Genomic DNA, 21,065 nt, shown 5'->3' on the forward strand with positions numbered 1-21,065 from the left:
CAACACTGCTTTCTGGACCATTGACTCTACTGGACCTTTCAGTAAGAATGACCTTACAGGTGCACTCACAAAGGGTTTGGCCTTCAGAACCGCGCACAGCGTTTTCCTTTACATACCACTGTGACTTTGAAGTTCAGCATGAATGAGGCTCCTTCAGCACAGAATACTAATATACTAGCGGCCCACATCCTGAATCGCTAACATTGGCAATCTGAAGTTGTTTGGTAGGAATGGAGAACTCACACAGTCCCAGAACAGTCTATCAACCCCCCCACCCCACCCCACCCCACCCCCTTACACTGCACTGGCTGGTTAATATTAATGTCCATCCACCAGCAAACCAGTCTGGACATCTTGTCCAAATGCCAGTTTAACATTTTACCATCCATCCTGTGCAGACAAAACATATACAAGCTCATATTTCCTCAAATATATGGAAAAAAGTACACACACACACACACACACACACACACAGACACACACATATACATATATCCATCCATCCATCCATCCATTTTCAAAGCCGCTTCTCCGTCAGGGTCGCGGGGGGCTGCTGGAGCCTATCCCAGCAGTCTTCGGGCGGAAGGCAGAATACACCCTGGACAGGTCGCCAGTCCATCACAGGGCAGACAGACAGACACAGGCACTCACACCCAGGGGCAATGTAGCATCTCCAATTGGCCTGACTGCATGTCTTTGGACTGTGGGAGGAACCGGAGAACCCGGAGGAAACCCACGCAGACATGGGGAGAACATGCATACATACACACATATATATAATAAATCATCGCTGTCCAAAAAAACATCATGTATCTTCATTTTATAGTATTATTTTATTTGTCCATTCATTCATCATGAAATGTTCACACAATGTAAACAACTGCTGTGCTGATGCTGAATGATGTAAACAAAATAGCATATATTCCGTATTATTTATTAGACATGTATGATTATATATATTTTTTATATTCATTAATATATATTTAAACATATGTATATTTGTGTATTACAAAAATGCATATCTTTTTAACACATATTAAATCCTTGAATTACTATATATATATATATATATATATATATATATATGTATGTTTTATGCTTATGTTAAATAATAACGTTGTATTACACTATTTATTCATTTATATTCTGATCAATTCCCGTGAATACTCTTTGGTGCGCGTGTGCGCGTGCAACCGCCCCCCTCCTCCGCCCCCGCGTGCTCGCGCGCGCTGCCATTCATTCTTCCTTGCAGCGCTCCGCGCGGAGGACGGACAGACGGGCCGCGGCGACTGAGGACGGACTGAGGGAGGCTGCGCGGAGGAGCTCGCGCTCCGATGCTGATTTTTAAAAATATACAAAAAATAACGGCTGGGCGAAGCTGCGGCGGTTCTCCGGGCTGGAGGAGGAGGAGGAGAACTCGGACTCGGAACCTGCGCCGCTGCTCCGGCAGCTCCGAGGAGGAGAAACAGAGGAACAGGCGGTGAAGGATGCGGGATTTTAACTGACTGTCGGGATTTTTAAAACCTCACCGCCGCCGCCGCCGCCGCCGGTGAACCCGGACAGAGAAAAACGGTTATTCCCTCTATACTTTTATCTCCCCTCGCTGTAAACAGACGCCGAACGGCTTTTTACCCAGAGGGTTTTTTTGCCTGACGAAAACCGAAGCCGCACCGCCGACGGTGAGTCTGCCGCTCTGCTCTGCTCTCGCTTGTCAATAAGGCGACTAGCCTGCTAGTTCAGCCAAGCTAACGCTGTTTTCTAACCGCCCGTGTCGATAACGGTCGATACCGTGGGTCGCGTGTCCTGGAGTAAAGATGGGAAACGCAGCCCGTTAGCCGGCGATACCTTTGTTAACAGCATGGTCCTGCCTTCGAGCGGCTAGCTGGCCGCCTTGCCTTACCACGCTGAGGGGGGAGGTGGGGAGGGGGTCTGCCTTTTGTCTCCCCTCAGCCACACGGCTAGCTTTGCTGTGTCACATTACCGCCCCGACTATCCCCGTTAAACACACCGTGTGCAGCGTTATGGCCTCTCGGTTAGCGACCGGTGAAATACGAAATATTAACGCTGTGTGAAAAGCGTCGCTGTTTAGAGATGCGCAACACGGCGTCTTCTCCTCTCGGTGGTATCTCTTTATTTATTTATTTATTTATTTTGATTTGTCATTCGAGGTGCCTTGGGAAGCGATGGGGGAAGCCTTGCTAGCTGTTGAGCCGCGTGAAGCGTTTGGAGAAGGCAGGGAAGAACGGAATAATGTCAGACGAGGAGCCGTGGATGTTCAGATGTTCAGGTGTTCAGGTGTCAACAAGATTCTGAGCTCAAAATCGCGTCAGATTTGCAGCTCCGTGAAGGGCTGAGGGATCCCAGGCGCCCAGCAAGGCTCTGTTGGGGTTGAGAAAGAAAGGCCAGCGGAAATGTGTAAAGATGTCTAGTTGACCAGCAAGATCTGTGTGGATCATAGGAAGAGGGCGAAGCAAAATAATGTCACATTTGTGGCAGTAGGAAGGGTCAAAACCCTTGAGGAGTCCATTAAGACTCTGTTCAGATGGCAGGACTTTTAGAAAGGCGGGCCAAAACAGAAATGCATGGGGATATCCGGGGGACTAGCAAGACACTGATGATGTTACTGGATCAGAAGAAAGGGTAGAAAACAAATTTTAATCAGATTTATAGCATTATGAAGGGTCCCAACCATTGAGATGTCCAGCAAGACTCTGTTGGGGCAGTCTGAACTGTACGAAAACTGGAATAATAGGAATCTAAAACAAAATGATGTCAATTTTGTAGCTGTAGAAGGGGGCAAGCCTTGAGATGTCCAGCAAGACTCTGCTGAGATGGCAGGATTATAAGAAAAGTGGGCCAAAACAGAAATGCTTGAAGATGTCCAGGGGACTAGTAAGACTGATATCTCTGGATCAGGAGAAAACAAACGTGTATATATCAAATTTATAGCAGTAGGAGGGGTCAAAACCCTTGGGAAGTCCAGCAAGACTCTGTTGGGCAGTCTGGATTGTAAGAAAACTGGGATAACAGGGGTGTAAAGCAAAATAATGTCAGATTTGTAGCTGTATGAAGGGGCAAAACCCTCGAGGTGTCCAGCCAGACTCTGTTGAGATGGCTGGATGATAAGAAAGGAGGGCCAAAACAGAAATGCTTGAAGATGTCCACAGGACTAGCAAGACTCTGATGATATTTCTGCATCAGGAGAAAACAGATTTGTATCAGTATAGCAGTAGGAAGGGTCACAACCATTGAGATGTCCAGCAAGACTCTGTTGGGCAGTCTGGATTCTAAGAAACCTGGGATAACCAGGGGAAAAGCAGCAGAATTATATCAAATTTGTAGCCATGTGAAGGGATGAGGACATCTAGGAGGGGAAAATATAAATATTTCAAATTTGTAGGTGTCTAGATGGTCAAAGATGTCCATATGTCTGGCTCTGACTCTGCTAAGGGGTCCAAATAATACGAATAATCAGCGTTCTGAAGGATTCTCTGTCCCTTTTTATCTCAAAATGATGTTAAGACCAGAATAATAGTAGCTGGCTTTGGTATCAAAGTATGTGTGTGTGGCAGACGGAGGAATCAAGTGAGAAAAGGCAATATTCCTGATGATTTCACTGTCCAGGCTGAATGAAACTATGCTGAGAGAAAGCAGGATTTGAGGCTACAGCGTGGAAGGACAGGGATTACTGCGAGATTTCGGGCTGTAATACTAGCCAGAGTCATCAGTGTCCGCTCCCTGTGAGTGTCTCTGATTTAACCAGACAGGCACTCCCCCCATCCCCCACCACGAACGGCTGGTGTGTTTTTGAGGATTTTTTTTAAGGCTGGTACCTGTGCCGTCTTGGGACGGGCGCTGGGTTTAAATGGCCGTTTCTAGGTCAGTGTCTTGTGGCTGAGTAGTATTAACAGAGGTGAACCTGATCCTAGATCAGTGACTGAGCTCCATGATGCACTGGAGCCTCATTTGGCTGCTGATCCAGAAACAGTTTGAGTTTTGCCCTCGGCCTGCATGACATGGAGGCTAGCGTAGCAATTAGATTGCATACATAATGTGACATGGACACATTGATTCAGCAGAACGCCCAGACACACCCCTCTGGACCTGTGATTGGTCAGGGTCCTCGCAGCACACAGGAAAAATATCTTGTGTGATATCAGTATTGCAAAAGGCAGTTTTTGTGACTAGATGTTTTTGTTGTTATGCTTGGCACATGCGTGACACAGAGACTAGAGCTGCATGAAATGGGCAAAATACAAAATTGAGATTATTTTACTGTGAATTGCAATCACAATACGTCTGGTTGTTTGTTGCAATTGACCTTGTGACTGCTTTGAGTGATCAGAACCCCCACAGAACATTTAGGGGTCAGTTTAATGGAAACATAACTTATTAAACTGCAATGTCAATGTGTTTTACCATTGAAAACATTTAGGCTAAGGTTAAGGCTTAATCCGATCTTATTTTATGCAGCCATAATGGACATTTAAATGTATACGGTTGCAAAAAGCCTCTTGTAACAGCAGTCAGGCCAATCTGAATATTACTTCTCGTTTATTGATCTGGGCTACTTTAAATCGGTCAGCCAACAGTACAGATAAGAAATAATGCATGAAATTGTGTCTAGTGTTTTCCCCCCTTTACCTTTCCTTTATTGAATATATTGATACTTGTACAAATGTGCATAGATGAAGCAAAAGTGCATTCAGTAACTTATAAATGTTGTTTGGTGTACATGTATGTCTTGACATAAAGAATAGAACTGAGCAGACCCAATATAGCATGGTATCTATCTAAGGACATGGCCATAGGGCAACGCTCAGTATTATTGAATTTCCACAGTATAGTATCTGTATTGCTGGGATGTTGGGTGGGTAATGTTACACAGTCATCGTTGCTGGTCTGTAGATCAGAACCTTAGATTTTCCGAGAGTTTTACAGCTTGAGGTCCATTATATGTTGATGTCATTGTTACAGGCCTTAGGTTACATGATTGGCATGTAACTAAACTAATCTGAATACACATTAAATATGGGCTCTTTTATGTAAAATTCATGTACTTGTGATTTAACCTCACTGTGTCACTTTGTTATTCGCTAAATGAACGCATTTATTGCAGTTTATACGCATTTATTGCAGTTTATTTATTACAATTTATACGCAGTTATTCGCCTAAGGAACGCAAATCTCATATAGGCTTGTATCTGTAGTGTATAGTATTTATAAGGTTGCACTTCTTAGGTGTACTGATCAGGGACCATTATCTATCCATTCATCCTCTCCATCCTTCTCTCCTTATCTCTATATTGTACCATGTAGGCAATTACACCAGTCAATTAAAAATTCTGCCCATTAGCAGTTAGCCCATTGCTAACAATACCCACAGCACAATTTTATGCTTGATTGAAACTGGTAAAGAAAGTTACTGTGGGACCAACCTGGATGGGCCTTTAAGTGGATTGGTGACTGAATAAATAGACATTTGATAGAAATGTAAGAAAGATAACAAATTTGGGATGTTGGTAGACATGTTATGGATTTTTTTTGTATTTTTATCACATGACAAAAAATAGACAGCAGTTTTAATAACTATGGAATTTTCACTAGATCCACTACTGTTTACTGTTCAGATTATAACTGTCTAAGTATGTGTTGCCATGGCATTTTCAGGAAGACTGAAGCCATAGGCTGTTTACTTGTGTCTTGCTTTGTAAAAGATGGTAATCCTCAGTTATTAGAAATATAATCTGAAGTGGTATGAGCGTCATTGGGTTTTACACTGTGATGACCAGTATTAAACTGATAAAAACTGGCCCCGTTACTGGTCTGCAGTGGAAGGGTATTGCTGGACTGGGCTGGGAAGACAAAAGCATAGATGGATGAATGGATAGACAGAGAGACAGATAGACAGACGGCTGGACGGATAGGTCGTGGGGTCATTGCAGTGTGAGGAATGCAACGGTGGCCCCCCATATTGCTGACTGTCCTAATCCCCCTCATGTGCCCTGCCCTTTTCCCTGCTGTCCGAGCAGCCCTCATTGTCCCGGTGCTCGGGACGGCTCGGTTCGCTAAGCCTAGTCATCATACCCACTACCGGTGCTTTTGTTCATGCGACACCCCTCGCATTCCAGCCTTGCACTCTGCAATCATGTGGGGATGAGCCCCCGGTTCGAGCTGTGTCAGCCTCCAGGAGCACTGGGCTCTGATCCTTATCAGGCCACAGTGTCTGATCTGACTCTAAAATGGGCTGGTAAAGCGATAACAATGTTTATGTGCATTTGAAGTATTGTCAGTAGGGCTGCTTCTCTGTTCCAACTCCATTAATGATACCAGAGAGCAGCATTTCGAAATAGAAAATGACATGAAGTAGGACAGCTTTCAACATTAGCTGACCAGCTCGCTAGCACAACTGTCGCCACTTCCCAAGCCACACACTGCTGTACTTGATGTACTACACTGAGTGTGCTTCTAATGGTGTATCTGCTATTTTTACACCCTATTTAGTGTGCTAGTATGCGGTTTGGGACAGGGCGTATCTTACCGAGCTGAATCTTCTTCATCCAGTGAGCCGAGTTTAGCGTGAAATGCCACCACACTTTTTAGCATTTTGTTCTCGAGGTTGACCGCGCTTTTGTGAGCTCTTCAGAAAACGATAATGTCAAAAAACATTCTTAGTGAGCGCGAGAAAGACGTGTAATGACGTCATCAACTAATCGGCTATGAGTCCTCAGTTATTAGAAATACTATAATCTGAAGTGCTATGAGTATCATTGGGTTTTACATTGTGATAACCAGTATTAAACTGATAAAAACTGGCCCCATAATTAATTGGCTACTCATTTGGTCATTGATTTTAGTCGATTAAAGATCATTATGCCATTTGGGGTCCTTGATCCGATATTACCAGCAAAGGCTTGAACTTTCAACAGTTACAGCTTTGATGCACTAGGTGGCAGCGTGCAGCTTTTGCTTATACAGGAGCGAGACGTACTCTAGCCATTCACTCACAGTGGCTCAACCCAGTTAGCAGAGTCAGCTAGCGAACTAGTTTCATTGTTAAAATTAAAGAAAGAGATAGTTATACTGGGATCAGCCTGGATTAATGTTTGTATACACTAAATTACAATTTGTGACAATACTGGCCTTATATAGGGTTGACTTGGAGCCTGAGACTGTTTTGCAGACTTATATTGCATCTGTCTAAGCAAATTTAAGACTTTTTCCCTAGTATGCTTGCTTTGCTTCCTCTTGTATTCAGGGTGGAATCTCTCCTGAATATTTGATGGCTGATTTGTTTTAATCATCAGTTCCATTTCTCAGTCTACCCACCCTGTAAGCTTGCTTGAGTCAGCTGTAAGATTAAAGCACGTGGCCATTCTCTGACCCCAACTCGAATACTGGATTCCTGCAACATACTAAAACAGCGATGTTTTAAAAGGATAACTTGAGTGCATGAATTTGACTGAAATATGGTTTCTAATTTGTTCATCAATGCATTAGAGCAGTCTTCACAATTGCACCTTAAATTCAGTTTCTGGTCCTGGATTTTGTGTTCACTGTGCTGTAGTGGGGTGTTTTGAGGATTTTGAGCTTCAAAGAAAATAAAATTAGCTCATTTTAAAGATTAGTTGTTGGACCTGTATACATCTGAAGTGTTTCAGTGTCAGTGAACTTGTAGTTATCTTGTAGACTGTCGGGTTTAAAAACGTTTTGTAGCACTGAGCGATCCATCTCACTGTGTTGCCTGTTCTTTAGATGTCCAAGTTTTAGGATTTTGCACAGAATTCTGTTGAATATTTGAGAATGGGTGTTGCTTTATCAGCATGTTTTTCAGTTGACACGTTTTGCATATACATTAAGGACAGTGGTGCAGATGCTTTTCATTAGTTTTAATAGAAATGTTCTTTACCAGCAGAGTTATGAATGTTTTGGCTGTTTGGAGATGTTTTGGACTTGTGCTGTTTGTGATGTTGCAGCAAGGTGTTTTTATGGTTTACCAGATCCAGTCAGCTTGTCTGGGAAGGAACGTTGTAGTCTTGCACACTGTGATTTGAGCTAAGACACAGCTTTAATTAGCATAGCAAAGCCCCTGTCATTAATGTGTGTGCATGCCCATGGATGCATGCATGTGTACCCATTTATCTTGGGCGTGAACATCTCCTGCGTGTAATTTTAGCTCGGGATGTAAGTGGAGGATGTAACTTTGAGTTCATGCGGACCACTAGGTCAGCGTATTTAGAACAAGTTTTGGGTCAAGTGTTTAGAACTGATGTCCGCTTGTTCTTGTTCATCTGGAGACATAGTTGTATCTGTTGGATCCTTTAAAGAGGTACCTGTAGTCAGAGAGAATTAAAGAAGTTACGTTTAAGGAAACAGACATGATCCGTATTAAAAGTAATTTCTCATGTGGATTGTTTGGGTATGTGATGTGACCTTTGCTAAAGCTGCAGAAGATAAAATAACTTGTAAGTTTTTATGTAGCATTGGACCCATTTTGGGAGAATTCACTGCTGTTGATACTGGGCTTCTTGTCATGAAATTCCAGTTAATGTTATTTTTTGTGATTGTGATTTGTGATTTGTTAGATTGTCTGGAGCTGATGGACAATTCATTTTTTTTCTAGTATTGCTGAAGAGCGTCCAGAGGCTTCTCCAGCCTGCACTGTTCATCCTGCCATCTATATATTATTTAGTAGTGTCCTATCATATCAAACTACATGGTATTGCATGAGCAAAAGCAGGCTGCAGTTATTTACAGTAACTTCAAATTGTTTCCATGTACATCATTTTATTATTTTGCCATTTTAGTGTTCCATGAACTTCACAGTTCACAGAACTTTCACAGCAGCAGTCCAGTGTTGAATACTGGATCTACAGGGATTTCTGTTTAACAGCAGTGTTTTCAGAGCATGCTAACTTTTATGTTGTTTTGATTGACATCAGACCACTGTTTTTTTGGCAGTGTATGTACCTGTGCCTACTATACGTGCCCTTTTGCCTCCATCGCTGCTGTAGATCAGATCAGATCAGACTGGACGCTTAGCACTGTTTGTTCTCAAATCTAACACACCTTCAGCTTTACATGGAACTCCAGAGGAGAGCCCATTACAAAGGATGAAGAGATTTGCTGCGTAAGCTTCATCGTGTCAGAATGGCAAGTCATCTAATGCTGCCATTGCAAAGTTCAAGGCCATTTACAGCAGGTTTATAAGTTGCTAATCATTAGCAAGTAGTTAATTGTTAGCCAAAATGCCGTCAACATCTCTAGATTCTGCCATCTTATGCAACAGTTCCTCATTGGCTCTTCTCTCTCTCTCTCTCTCTCTCTCTCTTTATCCCTCCTTTTGTCCCCTCAGCATCAAAATTCTCACATTTTTCACATGTTCCTGGTTTATCCTGTTAGTGTGTTTCAGATCAGTGGTGTGTGTGTGTGTGTGTGTGTGTGTGTGTGTGTGTGTGTGTGTGAGAATATTGGCAGTCATCTCTCAGCAGATAGCGAGCTCGTTTAAGTCCTGGTTTCTAGCCCTGCTGTGGAGTTGGCCTATATATAGCCTTCCTGCCTCCTCCTCCTCCTCTTCTTTCAAGCTGCCTTCGTTTTGGCTACATCTCTCTTCATCCTCTCTCAGAATCTCTGCAGCTTCCGATTCTAGAATCATATTCAGAGTAGCCGGGAATGGAGGTTTTGGAACTGGATTAGGATTTTTCCGTCCTAAAACAGTACTAGGGCCAAGCAGTATGACGTTATTTATCCTTATCATGAGAAACTCCCTCACAGTATGTCTCAATAGGCTTTTCTGACCATATTGTGGATGTCATCAGTACTTGAACACTTCTCAACTGCACATTTCATTACAAAGAGAGCATAAATAGTCCTGTTTAACTGGATTTCTGCAGCTCAGTTTGTAAAATGTTGGAATGCAAAGCATTATATTCATAGGTTTTGATAGTATATTTTAAAATGTAGCAGTAGTATTGTGCCTCATCACTCATCTCTCATCGCCCATCTCTTTTTAAGCAAATATGCCAATACTGATATGATTTAGATATTATTGTACATTCCTAATGAATAGGTAGTCACGCATATTGCTGCAGTTTTTTTATATTGTGTAGTTTTGCATAGGGTTTTTTTTTTTTTTTTTTTTGCAAAAAAGTTTACCCAAATGAAAAAAAAAACCCTTTGGTTTTGTTTAAGTGATGATGTACGGACTTTTTCAGGTTTCAATACTACAGTTATTCTAACCCTTAGAAGAGTTTGATCTGTACCAGTTTTAGTCAGTACTCAAGGTTTTAGTATCTGTTTGAGAAAGGGGAAAAAGTGACATTGTGCTTTTTGTAGTTTCTGGCTGTGTACGTGATGTACTTCTGTACTTGGTTTCAGATATCCGGAAAGAACAGCATTGGTCGATATGTCTGAGCCACACTGATACTCTGACTCAGCCTTTTCCTCTGAGCATATTTACATTTTTCACGGAGGTACATCATTTGTAGTCATTTTATGCTGCTGTGATTGTGGGAAACAACTCAGGTAGTCAGTTAAACTAATTAATTAAGTTAAGCTAATTTAGTTACGTTAAACTCAGTGTTTGCTTTTCAACATTAACATGAAATTTACACTTACATTATCCAGGCATTTTCCTCTATAAAGCATCTTCACAGTCAGATTCTCTGAGCCTTTTATTAAAATCTTTCAATGTGTATTATCTGGGACCTAAAATCAGGGCTCCTTTGATCTTTGACCCTCAGGGGAGTCTATGGACGTGTGAATGTGGACATTATAAAGCTGACGGGCCTTGTCAGCTATGCCTTCTGCTGACATGCCAAACTTGCAGAACCTATTCAGAGCCTTCTGTAGACCAATTAAGAAGATTTAAATTGACTCACATCCCTGACCATTCAAACAGGGTTGGGCCAGTCTCTTTCTGACCCATCATGTAGGCCTTTCTGAGGAACCTTGTTGTCCAACCTGTTTGATCTCTGCTAGTCTCGACTTCCAAATCCAGTCCTGTTTTTGTTTTTTTGGTATTTTCAGGTAAATTCAAAACAGGCTGTTTTTTGCAGCTTAGTTTTCCTATCTTTGCTGTATTGACTGGGATGAAAACTGCATATTTGAAACTTGACCTACTCAAACATGCAAGTCAGCAGCGTTCCGGACCAGGATTGAGAACCACTGCCCCTACTCAGTGTGAGGATTGTCCACTGGATATGTCTGTCTGTCCATCTCAGTCCTCCTGCAGGATTTGCAGTTCTAAACCTAATTCACAAACCTTTGTCTTCACACAGCTTTACATGGCTTATTTGGGGACAGCCCACTACACTGAAAGAGGCTTTTGATGCTGAGGCTTCAGAGTCTACACAAAGGATACCATGGCTTTATAGTTCTGAAACCTAAAATAACACACCAGCGTCTTTGAGAGGCTCATCACTTGGTGGTGTTCCAAGAGGAGGTTTGTTTGCTGTCTGAAGCCTGGCTGAACGTGACTGGTACTCTACTTGACCCTAGCCACTTCATAACTGATCCTGACCAGTACCTGATCTGTTTTGATTGATTTATTGTGATATTGGCCTTTGCAGTACTGATGTTGTGTGATGCTGCAATATGAGAACGAGCCCTTTAACCAGTTCATAATTATTGTATTGTGTGCTGTGAGCTTCCTGATAGGCTTTTCAGAGGAGTTTCTTTGGTTGTTTTAATTAATATGATCCAAGAAATATACATAATGTTGCTCCAAAATACAAGCCAACCGCAAAAAGGATTCATTAATGTGTTTCATACATTGTAAGGGATAATGTAGTTGTAATTTTTATTGTCGCATGCAAACGTTTGGTCACTTACATGTTTTGTTGATTTTCTGACTAACACACATCTGCACATTTAAATCCAGAATTAGTGTTTATTTTCTGAATTCATCATATTAGGGAAAAATTATTAAATTGTGGCCTGTGCAAAAAAATATTGTACATTTTTATGTAGTTTTTTTCCCCAATATGTTAAACTTTGAAAAATGCTAAAATGTGAGTGTTAAAGTTTGTTCTCTGTAGAGAACGTTCAATTATTTTCACTTGCGTAAATTAACAAAACGTATTGCTGTTTTTAGAAGATAACCTCGTATCTCCATTTTTAACTTTTTTAATTTTTTGGCATAATTTGAAAATGCTATTGAAAATACTACTGAAAATACTGCTACCCTTTACATTGTATTTTAAATTTCATGATGAACTAAAAGAAATTACAAGGTTTTCTTCTGACAAAAGCGATATATTTTGCCTGCGGCTGTATATCAACATTTTGTAATGACAAAAAAAAAAGTCTACACTTCAAGTGTTTCCACTTGCTTTGATAGCCAAAAATGTAACACAAAAATGTAGAAATGTAATTTTTTTTTTGCAAAATAACACTGCATGTGCACCATAACATTAAAAATCAAATTCAAATAATAATAAAATAACTCCACTTTTACTTATTAATACAAATGAACTGAAGGTTCCGAATCTGCACTTTCCACAGAAAATCACTGTTTTTGTAGCAGCATAATCACATCTTGAAATGTTGTCCACATTCTAATCGTCCAGCCCTACTAGACTAAGTGTCCCTCATGCTAAGAGGTGCTGCACCTGTTCTGTGTTCCAAATTATTTCGAGTACTTTAGGTTTGCTTCTGTGAACTCGCTGGTTTTATTTATTGCAGAGAGACGGAGAAATGGAGACAGTGAAAGACAACAACAGTGTTGTGGTGCAATGCTGAGAATATAGATTGATGAGAAACCAACAGGCACCTGTTTAACATTTACAATATCCGTGAAATCTAATCATCTGTCCAGTGCCTGTAAAGAATTTTTGTTTGAGAAAGAAAGTGTTGTTGTGATAACACATGGCCTCCACTTGTGTTGTGTGTTTGGCAGGAACGATGTGTTAACTGGTCAGATTTATTGGTTCGTTCAGGTCACACTTAGTTATTGACCAGGTAGAGCCAGCTTTGCGTAATAAGCTCACATGGCCTAGTGCTGTGTGTGTGTGTGTGTGTGTGTGTGTGTGTGTGTGTGTGTGTGTGTGTGTGTGTGTGTGTGTGTGTGTGTGTGTTAAACACACAGGAATTCAGTTTATTCAGTTAAGAGCAGGTTGGAGTATGTGTGAAGTGGTTAATCCTATTTATTGATCTGTGCTGTATGTCGGAGTACAGTTCACAAATGCCAGAGTGCTGTGAGCGTGCACAAGTGCATGATATGAGTTTTAAAACGTGAGCGTAGGCTGTTTGGTTTGTATGAGTGGAGGAGTGTGACAGAAGACTATAGCTATTCCTCTATATACCTCTATGTGTGTGTGAGAGGAATGAAAATGTACAAACATCATAAACAAAAGAGTGAGAAAATAGAATGAGAGAAATATGGAAAGAGTGAGTAGTTGTGAGATGCACCAATGTGACATGAATGGCTTAAAGATCGGCGTGCAGTGTCTTGGTGAAATGTTGAATGGGTGGTATTGATGTAGTGCATCAAACACAAAATCATGGTAGTTCAGTTCATTTATGACGTAAGATTTGATGCATTGGAAGAGGGAAAGAAACATGAGTAACAGACACATCGTGATCTCAATTAACAAACCGTAGATTATGCAGCCCTAATAGTAGTAGGGCTGTAAGAATATGGCGTACGGTATCGGATCATGTTTTACTATATCATTGAAAAGTGACTAGCATATTAGCGTGTGGCTGTTGTGTTAGCTTGGGGCTAACATTATCTTGTGGCTAGTGAATGACAGCTTTTGTTGTAAATATTTTTTTTTTCATTATGTTTAAAGCTGAATAAACAGACATGAAAACCTGAACATATTTAATGGCACATTTTTATCTACTCACTACTGCATCACATCAAATCAATATATGGATGTTGTGAATTGTTATGTCCCTAGTAAGTAGTAGTGCATTTGGGTGCCAACATTTAGAGACTCTACAGAGGACACACACACACACACACACACACACACACACACACACACACACACACACACACACACACACACACACACACACACACACACACACAGCGTAATTCCCCTGTGGCACTGGGTCTGTGTTGGTCTCTGTGATTAACTGGTGCAGTGAAAAACAGATCAGCCAGATGACAGGAAAACGGGTCAGAGTGAGAGAGAGGGGTGGGGGAGATGGTAATTTTGTGATCTTAAAGAGCAGATTTGTTTTGTAATATCATTGCAGCACCACGTGTGTTAATATTAATAAATTAGTCAAGATAAGGGCTGCATGACACAGACAAATACAAATATTGTGATTATATTGCTACGTATTGTGATTCTGGTTTGCAGTATAATAAAACCTCATTGGAGATCAGTTATGTGACATGAGTTGTTAAAGCTTGGCCTGCATTTTTTAAAAATATTATTTACACTGATCGCTCCATCTGTTAATATAATAATATAATAATTTCTGTTAAGCGTTTTCATACTGTGCTGCACTAAATCCAATTAAACAGGACTAACTATGCTCTCTTTGTAATAAACAATGCAGTCAATCAGTGTTTTCAGTATTAATGATATCAGTGATATACTCACAATAGCATATTTTGAGGTAATTTGTCATAAAAATGATATTTTCACATTGCCCGGCCCTTGTATACACACACTAATAGGTTTGGTACCATTTTAAATTCTGAGCTCCAGTTAAATTTGAGTTATTGTTATTTTGTGTGCTAAAAGTGTTAAATGGTCCTTATCAGGGCCAAATCGCTGATAGTTTTAATACTTTCAAATGAGATTTTTTAGTACATACTGAAACTGTAAGCATGTGTATGCGCGTATCATTGATACGTGTGATGTTTAGAGCTGTAACATTATAAGTGTATTGTGATTGTGCAGTGACCATGAAAGTGATCTTAAGACAAACTGGGCCAACACACAAACACACACACACACACACACACACACACACATTGTGAGTGTGCTTGCATGCATGATGGAGTGCACATGCATTTGTGTGTTTGCAGTGATGCGTGATTTGTAGCTGTGAATACTTGCTCGTCTGTCTCTTATGTGTGTAGTATAGTGTGTAGTGTAGCTGCATGTGAGAGAATATCTTGCTAATGCACAGGGCAGAGTGAGGGTTGTGACAGTGGTGTCTGTGTGAGAGCCAGAAGATTAGTGAGGCAGAAATTTTTTAAATGTTTTTTTTTTTTTCCATCAGTACTTGAGAAGTGACCTCCATGCGTTATAATGAATAGGGCCTAATTAGTCAGTTTATCTAGATTTAGTGCAGCACAGTATGTAAACTGTTTAACTTAACACTCCTTTAAAATGAAAAAAAAACCTTTGAAAATGTCTTGACTGTTCCTTGAACTAGTGTGATACTTTGTTTTTGCTATTCGGCTATTCAGATTTTTTTCCCGCCTAATGTTTTTTGGCTGATATAAGCCTATTGTCACCAGTACCAATTTTAAGGAGTTTAGATCAGTGGTCCTGGGACCCCCACATTTGAATGCTTTCCGTACATTAATACGGCCGTTTCAGCTCAGTATGGCGTTGTTATTGGCAGGTTAGTGGGATCAGATGGGTTGGGATGAGGGAAAACACTAAGGACTCCAGGATTGGGAGACACTGATTTAACCAATAATATAATTTTTGATTTAATTTAATATGCTAAAAAATATGAAACGAGGCACTCAGTAATACGAGTGTTGATCAGCAGTGTTCTTCTTATTTCTTCTGTTTTTTCAGATTTCTTCTCTTTCTCTTTGACCCACTTCCAAACTCATACATTATACATGTTGTTAAGAGTGGAAGGGACTTAAAGGTTAGGATTAAACATTTGGCAGTAAAATAATTGTGGTAGTCTGGACAAGTGAGATGAAGAGTAATTGCTTTTTTGTATTCTTTTTTAAATTATTTATTTCTATTTATTTATTTATTTTTTTTAATGATGATGATTTTCTCACATTTTTTTCATTAATATGATCTCGGAACCAGGACAAAATTATATTGAAGTCAGGCAGCATTTATTTAAAAGCATGGGCTTTTTTATGATGTATTTATTTTCCCCTTATTTAGATTTTTCTATTAAATCGAGAAATATTATATAGCTTTTAAAGAATAAGACTGCATTCCAAAAAATGAAAATACATACTGATTTGACTCCATTTTTTTTAAGTGTTGTATTATTGTCTTTTTAACGCTGTATTTTTTTATCATCACTGCGGTTTTTTAATCAGGATTTACTGCTTCTGTAGTCGGTCCCTATTTCTGCTCAGCCTGTCCTTTTAAATTCTGGTTAGTGACCTGCTGTGGTTTCTTGTCTCATTAGGGTCAGTCCTAGGAGTCAAGAGGTCAAAAGGCCATAAGGGTCCTTCCTTAATGACTGTGTGGAGTGACAAGACCCCTAATCCAGACACTGACCATGAGGGTGTGAGGGTATATTTGGTGTGCGAACCTCTAGGCATCTCGTGATTTGATTGGGTTCTGATTCAAGGTGCCAAGATGAGCTTCAAAATGGAAAAAAACTTTAAATGTATAAAATTTTCATTAATGATTTCTGTTGCCTACATTATGATTATAATGGTAGCATTAGATTAGTTGAATGTGTGGATTTGTCTTGTGTGTGTTAATGCAGTGTTTCCACTATACAGAGCTGTGAAATAGTATTTGCCCCCACTGCTTTCTTCTATTGTTGCTAATTTGCTGCATTTTCAATGTTTCAGGTTGTCCAACTAATTTTAATATAATATAAAGACAACATGAGTAAACACAGTATGCAGGTTTTATATGATTGTTCAACTCATTGAAGATTTTTTCAAAACTTATCACCCATGTGATATTTTAATTTGGGTATATTGGAGGGATTTTTGAGTATGAACTGCCCATTTAAGGTCTTGTCAGACCACCACAGAAATGGGATTCAAGTCAGGACGTTGACTTGGATGCTCCAAAACCTTATTTTGTTTTCTTTGGACCATTCAGAGGTGGACTTGCTTGTGTGCTTCGAATGACTGTCCTGCTGCGTGACCCAAGAGCACTTGAGCTTTAGGTCTCAAACTGATGAGCAGGCGTTCTACTTCAGGATTTTGTGATCGAGAGCAGAATTCATGGTTTTCTTTCGATTATGACAGATCGTTCAGGTCCTGCAGAAGCAAAGCAGCCCCAGACCATCACAGTACCACCACCATGTTTGACTGTTTGGTGTGATGTTCTTTTGGTAGAATGCAGTGTTATCTTTATGCCAGAAGTAACGGGAGCCATGTCTTCCAAAAAGTTTCACCTTTGACTCATCAGTCCATGGAATATTATCTCAAAAGTCTTGGTCATCTAGATGGTTTTGGCGATTGCGAGACTAGACTTTGTGTTCTTTTTGGTCAGCGGTGGTTTGGTAGACCAGCCACTCCTCAGAAGATTCGCCGCTGTTCCAAGTTTTCTCCATTTATGGATAATGGCTCTCACTGTGGTTCGCTGGAGTCCCAGAGCCGTAGCAGTAGCTTTGTAACCCTTTCCAGACGGTACATCAGGTAGATTTTGATGAGTTTGTTTAGCTTATGTGTTTGAATCACTTTAGTGGCATCATGTGCTGCTTTTTGAGCTCTTTCAGCCTGTTTCACATTGCCAGCCAGGTTCTATTTAAGTGATGTTTAGATTGAAGAGGTCTGGCAGTCATCATGCCTGGGTGCAGCTAATGAGATTGAAACCAATAGTCAATTGAATTTGGTTACATGGTTGAATTAGTAGCAAAGGGGGCAGTTTTCCCCTTAAGGCCAGGTAGGGCTAAACAGCGTTTTTCCTTAAATAAAAGAAATCAATTAAAACAGCATTTTGTGTTTCCTGAGTTATCTTTGTCAGATGACACGTTTGTTTGTTTGTTTGTTTGTTTGTTTGTGATGGTAAATAAAATGGCTGTACTTGTGTTATTGACATGGCAACCCCTGGTTCCAGTCACATCCACTGTAAAGAAATAGTGGATAGTGGAGAAAGAGAGGTGTGTGTGTGTGTGTGTGTGTGTGTGTGTGTGTGTGTGTGTGCAAGCGTGACATCATGTAAGCCCTGCAGGCACACACCCAGATGGCTTATTATGCCGTTCTCATATGGGCAAACTGAGACGCACACACAGTGGGGTATTTCTAAAACTATTGATTTCCCTCAGTCTTTGTCATCTTGTCAGCGCATGTCAGGTTTTATCGTTAGAAGCTTCATTAGCTTCTGCTGTTTGTAGTCTGTTTGTGGTCTCTGTGTCTGGAATGAATAATGACGTGGGGATTCGGGGGGCTTGCTTCATTCACTTTGCAGAACCCCTATTTGGATCTCTTCCTTTTTCTTTATCTTCTTTCTTTCCCTGTTTGTTTATGTTTCTTGTGCGCTCTCTCTCTCTCTCTCTCTCTCTCTCTCTCTCTCTCTCTCTCTCTCTCTCTCTCTCTCTCTCTCTCTCTCTCTCTCTCTCTCTCTCGGGGGATTGACAAAGGCAGGATTGACCCCACCCCCCAGTTTTAATACCCCTGGAAGACCAGTGCCAGAGTCCTCCAGCAAGATATGTGTCTGAGAGATCCTCTCCTTTATGTTCCTTTATTTCAGGCCAAGCATGTGACACACCCGCATACATGCATGCACACACACTAGCGTAAAAAAGGGGGTCCACCACCTCTATTTACAGCAGTGGAATAAAAACTAAAAGAAAAAAATCCTTTTTTTGGATGTTATATTTCAAAACAGGAGAATTTAATCATCAAGAATTTAATCATCAATGTGTTTCTTATCGAGTATTATTGTAATATAATCCATACTAACATTACAAATCAATGTAGTAAGTCGCAGTGCATCACAATGCTTTTTATATATCCCTTGTGATTTACCATATCCCTCTCTCTCTCACACACACACACACACACACACTCACACACACACACACACACTATATATACAGACACACACACACACACACACACTATATATACAGACACACAGATGGATGCTGGTCACATCTCTTTCCCTCTTGGGACAGGAAGTCACAGTTGCCATGGCTACCGCCTCATTAGCACCCTTATGACTCTGTAGGTAGCTGTTGTGACTCCCACCAAGAGAAGTGACTCAGTGCCCAGTCACCATGTTTGTTTTGTTGGGTGTGTGTTTATGTGCATTTGGGAAGTTTTGAATGTGAATTTTTCAGCAGGTTATGGCCGTTTTGAGCGTCGCAGTATAAGAATGCTGGTCTGTGCTGCTTTTTTTGTTTGTTTGTTTTTTGTGTCAAATAATTGTATTGATTGGAAGGTGAAGAATGAACCTAGATCAATAGCTGTCTTTAAGAGGTTTGATCATTATGGGCCTTGATTTAGTTTAATCTAGAGATTATGATATTTACAAAAATAAGACAAAACATTGTAGAACATCTGAAAATGTTCAGTGATACTGATTCAGATACTTCTTAAAGGGAAAGGAATTACAGGTTTATTATGGCAGCAATGTATCGTCTACATTTACTACCTGAATTAATCCTAGGAAAAAAAGTCAGAGCTTGTACTGAGCAATGTTTTCAGCAAAAAGGAATTAAATTGTATTAAATTCCAGAGGCAGTCTAAACATTTCAAAACATGCATGGTCCAGGGAGAACCTGTTAAGTGACCTTCAAACATGGATGTTTTGACTGTCTAGGTTTCAATTTGAGATATTTCACCAGAATAGTTTAGATAACTTTGCCATTCTGCATGCTAGTTGTGGTACCAACAGAAACTGGAGTAGACCTGTACAATGTCTTGTCTGTTAATCATTACTGTAATATTGGCTTTAGCAATAATGAGAAGGCTGTAATATTCAAATGAGCCCTCTCACAAAGCAGACTTTTTGTATTGTGCTGTAAACATCTTGACCATCCACAGTTTTCTGAAAAGTATCTGTGGCTGTTTTGGTGATTTAAAGGCATTCAAGTGATCCAACATACCTTTAGCTAAAATAATGCAGGCCAAACAGGCCGAGCTTTAATCACGTTATCAGAGGTTCAGTGGTTTTAGTTGTTTCATAAGGCATATTGCGATATACGATTTCTAGATATGATGCAGCCCTTATGTGTGTTAGGGGTGTTTGTGACATCATTTGGCCTGCCCCCAAATTAAGGCCACCAGGCCAATGGTCAGATACAGCACTTTTGGGTTTATTTTAAGCTATTAAAAAAATAAGAAATCCTGATTTAAACGTTTTTTTTTCTCGTTAATCAGTGCAGATGTGTTCAAACATTCTGAGCAGCAGGAGATCAATAGTGAACATCTGTCAAGTGGAACTAATGAGTAGTTTTTACGGATGATGTTAGACAAATGATTCGTAATCAAAGGTTTGATACATCATTTGACACAACAGTCCGCTCATTATATAGAAAACAGCAAAACAACAGAAAGAAGTGTCCCTGCAAACACACCACACTGTCTGTAACCACAGTTTTGATATGATGGAAAAATTCAGAAACGACAGCCAAAAAAATAATGAATTCATTGCCTTTTATGACTGACTTCTCTGTTGTCGAGGTGTATTGTATCATTGAAGTTTGTGGCCCATGCTGTAGTCTATGCTGTTAAAAAGATGTTTTCAAGGGTTCTTCAGTAAAGAGAGTGGTTCTCTGTAGAACCGTCTCTTGTTTTAAATGGATCTTTGCATGCTTAAATGGTTCTTCAGATCGATGGCGAATGTGTTGTATACGGTTCTACATACAATCTGTTGAAAAAATGGCTCTATATTGCACCAAAAAGAGTTCTTCTATTGTTACGATGTCAAGCTTCTCACAATAGAAGACTTTCAGGTTTAAACAACAAACACTAACAAACACTACACAACACATTCTCCTCAACCTAAAGAACCATTTCACCACGCAAAGAACCGTCAAGCATGAAATGGATCTATATAGATTTCATGGTTCTAAATAGAACCATTCCTTTTACTAAAGAACCCCTGAAGACCCATCTTCAAAGTGTACATACTGTAATTATTTCTGAAAACTATGTTTGTCAACTTTTTTATTTATCAGCATTTTTCGGGTTTCGATTTTGGGCTCAGTGCGTCCTAAATGTCAGTATTTGTTCGACCAAGAATTATTTTGTTGCATCA

General features: G+C 40.2%; 1 protein-coding gene across 1 annotated transcript in view; it reads left to right on the forward strand.

The window, feature by feature from the left end:
- Positions 1 to 1,245: 1,245 nt before the first annotated feature.
- Positions 1,246 to 21,065, forward strand: part of LOC108437058 (spectrin beta chain, non-erythrocytic 1) — a 99,668-nt gene continuing 79,848 nt past the window's right edge. The window contains exon 1 of the mRNA XM_037533745.1: positions 1,246 to 1,679. The gene's annotated coding sequence lies outside the window, so the exon portion shown is untranslated. The remainder of the gene's footprint in view (positions 1,680 to 21,065) is intronic.

Source organism: Pygocentrus nattereri, chromosome 23 (genome assembly GCF_015220715.1).
Source record: "Pygocentrus nattereri isolate fPygNat1 chromosome 23, fPygNat1.pri, whole genome shotgun sequence".
NCBI lineage: Eukaryota > Metazoa > Chordata > Actinopteri > Characiformes > Serrasalmidae > Pygocentrus > Pygocentrus nattereri.